Raw genomic sequence first — 9,705 nt, forward strand, 5'->3', positions numbered from 1 at the left:
ATACCCCTAGACCAACGGACGAAGTATGACACTGAAACATGCTCAGCTCGTAGTCCTTCAATTTAACTCGTTGCATTTGAATAGTCACCAAATTACTTCTGCAAAAACTCGGGTCCGTCCGGGATTTGAACCCGGAACCACTCGCACCCAAAGCGAGTATCATACCCCTAGACCAACGGACCATGTATGAAATAAAACATGCTCAACTCATAGGCCTACCCTGTAGTTACTTGCATTTAAATAGTCACTAAATTACCTCTGCAAAAACTCGGGTCCGTCCGGGATTTGAACCCGGGACCACTCACACCCGAAGCGAGTACCATACCCCTAGACCAACGAACCATGTATGACACTGAAACATGCTCAACTCGTAGGCCTACAATATAACTAGTTGCATTTAAATAGTCACTAAATTACCTCTGCAAAAACTCGGGTCCGTCCGGGATTTGAACCCGGGACCACTCACACCCAAAGCGAGTATCATACCCCTAGACCAACGGACCATGTATGAAATATAACATGCTCAACTCATAGGCCTACCCTGTAGTTAGTTGCATTTAAATAGTCACTAAATTACCTCTGCAAAAACTCGGGTCCGTCCGGGATTTGAACCCGGGACCACTCACACCCGAAGCGTGTATCATACCCCTAGGCCAGCGGACCATGTATGACACTGAAACATGCTCAACTCGTCGGCCTACAATATAACTAGTTGCATTTGAATAGTCACTAAATTACCTCTGCAAAAACTCGGGTCCGTCCGGGATTTGAACCCGGGACCACTCACACCCAAAGCGAGCATCATACCCCTAGAACAACGGACCATGTATGAAATAAAAAATGCTCAACTCATAGGCCTACCCTGTAGTTAGTTGCATTTAAATAGTCACTAAATTACCTCTGCAAAAACTCGGGTCCGTCCGGGATTTGAACCCGGGACCACTCACACCCGAAGCGAGTATCATACCCCTAGACCAACGGACGAAGTATGACACTGAAACATGCTCAGCTCGTAGTCCTTCAATTTAACTCGATGCATTTGAATAGTCACCAAATTACCTCTGCAAAAACTCGGGGCCGTCCGGGATTTGAACCCGGGACCACTCACACCCGAAGCGAGTACCATACCCCTAGACCAACGTACCATGTATGACACTGAAACATGCTCAACTCGTAGGCCTACAATATAACTAGTTGCATTTAAATAGTCACTAAATTACCTCTGCAAAAACTCGGGTCCGTCCGGGATTTGAACCCGGGACCACTCACACCCAAAGCGAGTATCATACCCCTAGACCAACGGACCATGTATGAAATAAAACATGCTCAACTCATAGGCCTACCCTGTAGTTAGTTGCATTTAAATAGTCACTAAATTACCTCTGCAAAAACTCGGGTCCGTCCGGGATTTGAACCCGGGACCACTCACACCCGAAGCGAGTATCATACCCCTAGGCCAGCGGACCATGTATGACACTGAAACATGCTCAACTCGACGGCCTACAATATAACTAGTTGCATTTGAATAGTCACTAAATTACCTCTGCAAAAACTCGGGTCCGTCCGGGATTTGAACCCGGGACCACTCACACCCAAAGCGAGCATCATACCCCTAGACCAACGGACCATGTATGAAATAAAAAATGCTCAACTCATAGGCCTACCCTGTAGTTAGTTGCATTTAAATAGTCACTAAATTACCTCTGCAAAAACTCGGGTCCGTCCGGGATTTGAACCCGGGACCACTCACACCCGAAGCGAGTACCATACCCCTAGACCAACGTACCATGTATGACACTGAAACATGCTCAACTCGTAGGCCTACAATATAACTAGTTGCATTTAAATAGTCACTAAATTACCTCTGCAAAAACTCGGGTCCGTCCGGGATTTGAACCCGGGACCACTCACACCCAAAGCGAGTATCATACCCCTAGACCAACGGACCATGTATGAAATAAAACATGCTCAACTCATAGGCCTACCCTGTAGTTAGTTGCATTTAAATAGTCACTAAATTACCTCTGCAAAAACTCGGGTCCGTCCGGGATTTGAACCCGGGACCACTCACACCCGAAGCGAGTATCATACCCCTAGGCCAACACACCATGTATGACACTGAAAGATGCTCAACTCGTAGGCCTACAATATAACTAGTTGCATTTGAATAGTCACTAAATTACCTCTGCAAAAACTCGGGTCCGTCCGGGATTTGAACCCGGGACCACTCACACCCAAAGCGAGTATCATACCCCTAGACCAGCGGACCACGTATGAAATAAAACATGCTCAACTCATAGGCCTACCCTGTAGTTAGTTGCATTTAAATAGTCACTAAATTACCTCTGCAAAAACTCGGGTCCGTCCGGGATTTGAACCCGGGACCACTCACACCCAAAGCGAGTATCATACCCCTAGACCAACGGCCCATGTATGAAATAAAACATGCTCAACTCATAGGCCTACCCTGTAGTTAGTTGCATTTAAATAGTCACTAAATTACCTCTGCAAAAACTCGGGTCCGTCCGGGTTTTGAACCCGGGACCACTCACACCCGAAGCGAGTATCATACCCCTAGACCAACGGACGAAGTATGACACTGAAACATGCTCAGCTCGTAGTCCTTCAATTTAACTCGTTGCATTTGAATAGTCACCAAATTACTTCTGCAAAAACTCGAGTCCGTCCGGGGATTTGAACCCGGAACCACTCGCACCCAAAGCGAGTATCACACCCCTAGACCAACGGACCATGTATGAAATAAAACATACTCAACTCATAGGCCTACCCTGTAGTTACTTGCATTTAAATAGTCACTAAATTACCTCTGCAAAAACTCGGGTCCGTCCGGGATTTGAACCCTGGACCACTCACACCCGAAGCGACTATCATACCCCTAGGCCAGCGGACCATGTATGACACTGAAACATGCTCAACTCGTAGGCCTAGAATATAACTAGTTGCATTTGAATAGTCACTAAATTACCTCTGCAAAACCTCGGGTCCGTCCGGGATTTGAACCCGGGACCATTCACACCCAAAGCGAGCATCATACCCCTAGACCAACGGACCATGTATGAAATAAAACATGCTCAACTCATAGGCCTACCCTGTAGTTAGTTGCATTTAAATAGTCACTAAATTACCTCTGCAAAAACTCGGGTCCGTCCGGGATTTGAACCCGGGACCACTCACACCCGAAGCGAGTATCATACCCCTAGGCCAGCGGACCATGTATGACACTGAAACATGCTCAACTCGTAGGCCTACAATATAACTAGTTGCATTTGAATAGTCACTAAATTACCTCTGCAAAAACTCGGGTCCGTCCGGGATTTGAACCCGGGACCATTCACACCCAAAGCGAGCATCATACCCCTAGACCAACGGACCATGTATGAAATAAAAAATGCTCAACTCATAGGCCTACCCTGTAGTTAGTTGCATTTAAATAGTCACTAAATTACCTCTGCAAAAACTCGGGTCCGTCCGGGATTTGAACCCGGGACCACTCACACCCGAAGCGATTATCATACCCCTAGACCAACGGACGAAGTATGACACTGAAACATGCTCAACTCGTAGGCCTACAATATAACTAGTTGCATTTGAATAGTCACTAAATTACCTCTGCAAAAACTCGGGTCCGTCCGGGATTTGAACCCGGGACCACTCACACCCAAAGCGAGTATCATACCTCTAGACCAACGGACCATGTATGAAATAAAACATGCTCAACTCATAGGCCTACCCTGTAGTTAGTTGCATTTAAATAGTCACTAAATTACCTCTGCAAAAACTCGGGTCCGTCCGGGATTTGAACCCGGGACCACTCACACCCGAAGCGAGTATCATACCCCTAGACCAACGGACGAAGTATGACACTGAAACATGCTCAGCTCGTAGTCCTTCAATTTAACTCGTTGCATTTGAATAGTCACCAAATTACTTCTGCAAAAACTCGAGTCCGTCCGGGGATTTGAACCCGGAACCACTCGCACCCAAAGCGAGTATCACACCCCTAGACCAACGGACCATGTATGAAATAAAACATACTCAACTCATAGGCCTACCCTGTAGTTACTTGCATTTAAATAGTCACTAAATTACCTCTGCAAAAACTCGGGTCCGTCCGGGATTTGAACCCTGGACCACTCACACCCGAAGCGACTATCATACCCCTAGGCCAGCGGACCATGTATGACACTGAAACATGCTCAACTCGTAGGCCTAGAATATAACTAGTTGCATTTGAATAGTCACTAAATTACCTCTGCAAAACCTCGGGTCCGTCCGGGATTTGAACCCGGGACCATTCACACCCAAAGCGAGCATCATACCCCTAGACCAACGGACCATGTATGAAATAAAACATGCTCAACTCATAGGCCTACCCTGTAGTTAGTTGCATTTAAATAGTCACTAAATTACCTCTGCAAAAACTCGGGTCCGTCCGGGATTTGAACCCGGGACCACTCACACCCGAAGCGAGTATCATACCCCTAGGCCAGCGGACCATGTATGACACTGAAACATGCTCAACTCGTAGGCCTACAATATAACTAGTTGCATTTGAATAGTCACTAAATTACCTCTGCAAAAACTCGGGTCCGTCCGGGATTTGAACCCGGGACCATTCACACCCAAAGCGAGCATCATACCCCTAGACCAACGGACCATGTATGAAATAAAAAATGCTCAACTCATAGGCCTACCCTGTAGTTAGTTGCATTTAAATAGTCACTAAATTACCTCTGCAAAAACTCGGGTCCGTCCGGGATTTGAACCCGGGACCACTCACACCCGAAGCGATTATCATACCCCTAGACCAACGGACGAAGTATGACACTGAAACATGCTCAACTCGTAGGCCTACAATATAACTAGTTGCATTTGAATAGTCACTAAATTACCTCTGCAAAAACTCGGGTCCGTCCGGGATTTGAACCCGGGACCACTCACACCCAAAGCGAGTATCATACCCCTAGACCAACGGACCATGTATGAAATAAAACATGCTCAACTCATAGGCCTACCCTGTAGTTAGTTGCATTTAAATAGTCACTAAATTACCTCTGCAAAAACTCGGGTCCGTCCGGGATTTGAACCCGGGACCACTCACACCCGAAGCGAGTATCATACCCCTAGACCAACGGACGAAGTATGACACTGAAACATGCTCAGCTCGTAGTCCTTCAATTTAACTCGTTGCATTTGAATAGTCACCAAATTACTTCTGCAAAAACTCGAGTCCGTCCGGGGATTTGAACCCGGAACCACTCGCACCCAAAGCGAGTATCACACCCCTAGACCAACGGACCATGTATGAAATAAAACATACTCAACTCATAGGCCTACCCTGTAGTTACTTGCATTTAAATAGTCACTAAATTACCTCTGCAAAAACTCGGGTCCGTCCGGGATTTGAACCCTGGACCACTCACACCCGAAGCGACTATCATACCCCTAGGCCAGCGGACCATGTATGACACTGAAACATGCTCAACTCGTAGGCCTAGAATATAACTAGTTGCATTTGAATAGTCACTAAATTACCTCTGCAAAACCTCGGGTCCGTCCGGGATTTGAACCCGGGACCATTCACACCCAAAGCGAGCATCATACCCCTAGACCAACGGACCATGTATGAAATAAAACATGCTCAACTCATAGGCCTACCCTGTAGTTAGTTGCATTTAAATAGTCACTAAATTACCTCTGCAAAAACTCGGGTCCGTCCGGGATTTGAACCCGGGACCACTCACACCCGAAGCGAGTATCATACCCCTAGGCCAGCGGACCATGTATGACACTGAAACATGCTCAACTCGTAGGCCTACAATATAACTAGTTGCATTTGAATAGTCACTAAATTACCTCTGCAAAAACTCGGGTCCGTCCGGGATTTGAACCCGGGACCATTCACACCCAAAGCGAGCATCATACCCCTAGACCAACGGACCATGTATGAAATAAAAAATGCTCAACTCATAGGCCTACCCTGTAGTTAGTTGCATTTAAATAGTCACTAAATTACCTCTGCAAAAACTCGGGTCCGTCCGGGATTTGAACCCGGGACCACTCACACCCAAAGCGAGTATCATACCCCTAGACCAACGGACCATGTATGAAATAAAACATGCTCAACTCATAGGCCTACCCTGTAGTTAGTTGCATTTAAATAGTCACTAAATTACCTCTGCAAAAACTCGGGTCCGTCCGGGATTTGAACCCGGGACCACTCACACCCGAAGCGAGTATCATACCCCTAGGCCAACACACCATGTATGACACTGAAAGATGCTCAACTCGTAGGCCTACAATATAACTAGTTGCATTTGAATAGTCACTAAATTACCTCTGCAAAAACTCGGGTCCGTCCGGGATTTGAACCCGGGACCACTCACACCCAAAGCGAGTATCATACCCCTAGACCAGCGGACCACGTATGAAATAAAACATGCTCAACTCATAGGCCTACCCTGTAGTTAGTTGCATTTAAATAGTCACTAAATTACCTCTGCAAAAACTCGGGTCCGTCCGGGATTTGAACCCGGGACCACTCACACCCAAAGCGAGTATCATACCCCTAGACCAACGGCCCATGTATGAAATAAAACATGCTCAACTCATAGGCCTACCCTGTAGTTAGTTGCATTTAAATAGTCACTAAATTACCTCTGCAAAAACTCGGGTCCGTCCGGGTTTTGAACCCGGGACCACTCACACCCGAAGCGAGTATCATACCCCTAGACCAACGGACGAAGTATGACACTGAAACATGCTCAGCTCGTAGTCCTTCAATTTAACTCGTTGCATTTGAATAGTCACCAAATTACTTCTGCAAAAACTCGAGTCCGTCCGTGGATTTGAACCCGGAACCACTCGCACCCAAAGCGAGTATCACACCCCTAGACCAACGGACCATGTATGAAATAAAACATACTCAACTCATAGGCCTACCCTGTAGTTACTTGCATTTAAATAGTCACTAAATTACCTCTGCAAAAACTCGGGTCCGTCCGGGATTTGAACCCTGGACCACTCACACCCGAAGCGACTATCATACCCCTAGGCCAGCGGACAATGTATGACACTGAAACATGCTCAACTCGTAGGCCTAGAATATAACTAGTTGCATTTGAATAGTCACTAAATTACCTCTGCAAAACCTCGGGTCCGTCCGGGATTTGAACCCGGGACCATTCACACCCAAAGCGAGCATCATACCCCTAGACCAACGGACCATGTATGAAATAAAACATGCTCAACTCATAGGCCTACCCTGTAGTTAGTTGCATTTAAATAGTCACTAAATTACCTCTGCAAAAACTCGGGTCCGTCCGGGATTTGAACCCGGGACCACTCACACCCGAAGCGAGTATCATACCCCTAGGCCAGCGGACCATGTATGACACTGAAACATGCTCAACTCGTAGGCCTACAATATAACTAGTTGCATTTGAATAGTCACTAAATTACCTCTGCAAAAACTCGGGTCCGTCCGGGATTTGAACCCGGGACCATTCACACCCAAAGCGAGCATCATACCCCTAGACCAACGGACCATGTATGAAATAAAAAATGCTCAACTCATAGGCCTACCCTGTAGTTAGTTGCATTTAAATAGTCACTAAATTACCTCTGCAAAAACTCGGGTCCGTCCGGGATTTGATCCCGGGACCACTCACACCCGAAGCGATTATCATACCCCTAGACCAACGGACGAAGTATGACACTGAAACATGCTCAACTCGTAGGCCTACAATATAACTAGTTGCATTTGAATAGTCACTAAATTACCTCTGCAAAAACTCGGGTCCGTCCGGGATTTGAACCCGGGACCACTCACACCCAAAGCGAGTATCATACCCCTAGACCAACGGACCATGTATGAAATAAAACATGCTCAACTCATAGGCCTACCCTGTAGTTAGTTGCATTTAAATAGTCACTAAATTACCTCTGCAAAAACTCGGGTCCGTCCGGGATTTGAACCCGGGACCACTCACACCCGAAGCGAGTATCATACCCCTAGACCAACGGACGAAGTATGACACTGAAACATGCTCAGCTCGTAGTCCTTCAATTTAACTCGTTGCATTTGAATAGTCACCAAATTACTTCTGCAAAAACTCGAGTCCGTCCGGGGATTTGAACCCGGAACCACTCGCACCCAAAGCGAGTATCACACCCCTAGACCAACGGACCATGTATGAAATAAAACATACTCAACTCATAGGCCTACCCTGTAGTTACTTGCATTTAAATAGTCACTAAATTACCTCTGCAAAAACTCGGGTCCGTCCGGGATTTGAACCCTGGACCACTCACACCCGAAGCGACTATCATACCCCTAGGCCAGCGGACCATGTATGACACTGAAACATGCTCAACTCGTAGGCCTAGAATATAACTAGTTGCATTTGAATAGTCACTAAATTACCTCTGCAAAACCTCGGGTCCGTCCGGGATTTGAACCCGGGACCATTCACACCCAAAGCGAGCATCATACCCCTAGACCAACGGACCATGTATGAAATAAAACATGCTCAACTCATAGGCCTACCCTGTAGTTAGTTGCATTTAAATAGTCACTAAATTACCTCTGCAAAAACTCGGGTCCGTCCGGGATTTGAACCCGGGACCACTCACACCCGAAGCGAGTATCATACCCCTAGGCCAGCGGACCATGCATGACACTGAAACATGCTCAACTCGTAGGCCTACAATATAACTAGTTGCATTTGAATAGTCACTAAATTACCTCTGCAAAAACTCGGGTCCGTCCGGGATTTGAACCCGGGACCATTCACACCCAAAGCGAGCATCATACCCCTAGACCAACGGACCATGTATGAAATAAAAAATGCTCAACTCATAGGCCTACCCTGTAGTTAGTTGCATTTAAATAGTCACTAAATTACCTCTGCAAAAACTCGGGTCCGTCCGGGATTTGAACCCGGGACCACTCACACCCGAAGCGATTATCATACCCCTAGACCAACGGACGAAGTATGACACTGAAACATGCTCAACTCGTAGGCCTACAATATAACTAGTTGCATTTGAATAGTCACTAAATTACCTCTGCAAAAACTCGGGTCCGTCCGGGATTTGAACCCGGGACCACTCACACCCAAAGCGAGTATCATACCCCTAGACCAACGGACCATGTATGAAATAAAACATGCTCAACTCATAGGCCTACCCTGTAGTTAGTTGCATTTAAATAGTCACTAAATTACCTCTGCAAAAACTCGGGTCCGTCCGGGATTTGAACCCGGGACCACTCACACCCGAAGCGAGTATCATACCCCTAGACCAACGGACGAAGTATGACACTGAAACATGCTCAGCTCGTAGTCCTTCAATTTAACTCGATGCATTTGAATAGTCACCAAATTACCTCTGCAAAAACTCGGGGCCGTCCGGGATTTGAACCCGGGACCACTCACACCCGAAGCGAGTACCATACACCTAGACCAACGTACCATGTATGACACTGAAACATGCTCAACTCGTAGGCCTACAATATAACTAGTTGCATTTAAATAGTCACTAAATTACCTCTGCAAAAACTCGGGTCCGTCCGGGATTTGAACCCGGGACCACTCACACCCAAAGCGAGTATCATACCCCTAGACCAACGGACCATGTATGAAATAAAACATGCTCAACTCATAGGCCTACCCTGTAGTTAGT

General features: G+C 46.6%; 17 non-coding genes across 17 annotated transcripts; all 17 read right to left on the bottom strand.

Moving 5' to 3' along the window:
* Positions 1–110: 110 nt before the first annotated feature.
* TRNAP-UGG (transfer RNA proline (anticodon UGG)) lies at positions 111–182 on the bottom strand. The gene has a single exon. It is a non-coding gene; the product is annotated as a tRNA-Pro (tRNA).
* Positions 183–270: 88 nt separating this feature from the next.
* On the bottom strand, positions 271–342 carry TRNAP-CGG (transfer RNA proline (anticodon CGG)). The gene has a single exon. It is a non-coding gene; the product is annotated as a tRNA-Pro (tRNA).
* Positions 343–431: 89 nt separating this feature from the next.
* Positions 432–503, bottom strand: TRNAP-UGG (transfer RNA proline (anticodon UGG)). Its single transcript has one exon. It is a non-coding gene; the product is annotated as a tRNA-Pro (tRNA).
* Positions 504–910: 407 nt separating this feature from the next.
* Positions 911–984, bottom strand: TRNAP-CGG (transfer RNA proline (anticodon CGG)). The gene has a single exon. It is a non-coding gene; the product is annotated as a tRNA-Pro (tRNA).
* A 250-nt stretch (positions 985–1,234) lies between these two features.
* TRNAP-UGG (transfer RNA proline (anticodon UGG)) lies at positions 1,235–1,306 on the bottom strand. The gene has a single exon. It is a non-coding gene; the product is annotated as a tRNA-Pro (tRNA).
* Positions 1,307–1,555: 249 nt separating this feature from the next.
* TRNAP-UGG (transfer RNA proline (anticodon UGG)) lies at positions 1,556–1,627 on the bottom strand. The gene has a single exon. It is a non-coding gene; the product is annotated as a tRNA-Pro (tRNA).
* A 249-nt stretch (positions 1,628–1,876) lies between these two features.
* Positions 1,877–1,948, bottom strand: TRNAP-UGG (transfer RNA proline (anticodon UGG)). The gene has a single exon. It is a non-coding gene; the product is annotated as a tRNA-Pro (tRNA).
* Positions 1,949–3,642: 1,694 nt separating this feature from the next.
* Positions 3,643–3,714, bottom strand: TRNAP-UGG (transfer RNA proline (anticodon UGG)). The gene has a single exon. It is a non-coding gene; the product is annotated as a tRNA-Pro (tRNA).
* Positions 3,715–3,800: 86 nt separating this feature from the next.
* On the bottom strand, positions 3,801–3,874 carry TRNAP-CGG (transfer RNA proline (anticodon CGG)). Its single transcript has one exon. It is a non-coding gene; the product is annotated as a tRNA-Pro (tRNA).
* Positions 3,875–4,927: 1,053 nt separating this feature from the next.
* TRNAP-UGG (transfer RNA proline (anticodon UGG)) lies at positions 4,928–4,999 on the bottom strand. Its single transcript has one exon. It is a non-coding gene; the product is annotated as a tRNA-Pro (tRNA).
* Positions 5,000–5,085: 86 nt separating this feature from the next.
* On the bottom strand, positions 5,086–5,159 carry TRNAP-CGG (transfer RNA proline (anticodon CGG)). The gene has a single exon. It is a non-coding gene; the product is annotated as a tRNA-Pro (tRNA).
* Positions 5,160–6,051: 892 nt separating this feature from the next.
* On the bottom strand, positions 6,052–6,123 carry TRNAP-UGG (transfer RNA proline (anticodon UGG)). The gene has a single exon. It is a non-coding gene; the product is annotated as a tRNA-Pro (tRNA).
* A 1,694-nt stretch (positions 6,124–7,817) lies between these two features.
* On the bottom strand, positions 7,818–7,889 carry TRNAP-UGG (transfer RNA proline (anticodon UGG)). Its single transcript has one exon. It is a non-coding gene; the product is annotated as a tRNA-Pro (tRNA).
* An 86-nt stretch (positions 7,890–7,975) lies between these two features.
* Positions 7,976–8,049, bottom strand: TRNAP-CGG (transfer RNA proline (anticodon CGG)). The gene has a single exon. It is a non-coding gene; the product is annotated as a tRNA-Pro (tRNA).
* A 1,053-nt stretch (positions 8,050–9,102) lies between these two features.
* On the bottom strand, positions 9,103–9,174 carry TRNAP-UGG (transfer RNA proline (anticodon UGG)). Its single transcript has one exon. It is a non-coding gene; the product is annotated as a tRNA-Pro (tRNA).
* An 86-nt stretch (positions 9,175–9,260) lies between these two features.
* Positions 9,261–9,334, bottom strand: TRNAP-CGG (transfer RNA proline (anticodon CGG)). Its single transcript has one exon. It is a non-coding gene; the product is annotated as a tRNA-Pro (tRNA).
* Positions 9,335–9,584: 250 nt separating this feature from the next.
* On the bottom strand, positions 9,585–9,656 carry TRNAP-UGG (transfer RNA proline (anticodon UGG)). The gene has a single exon. It is a non-coding gene; the product is annotated as a tRNA-Pro (tRNA).
* Between the last annotated feature and the right edge of the window lie 49 nt (positions 9,657–9,705).

Source organism: Phalangium opilio, unplaced genomic scaffold, assembly GCF_054372755.1.
Source record: "Phalangium opilio isolate 3A_F unplaced genomic scaffold, DU_Popi_V2 ptg000487l_1, whole genome shotgun sequence".
Taxonomy (NCBI): domain Eukaryota; kingdom Metazoa; phylum Arthropoda; class Arachnida; order Opiliones; family Phalangiidae; genus Phalangium; species Phalangium opilio.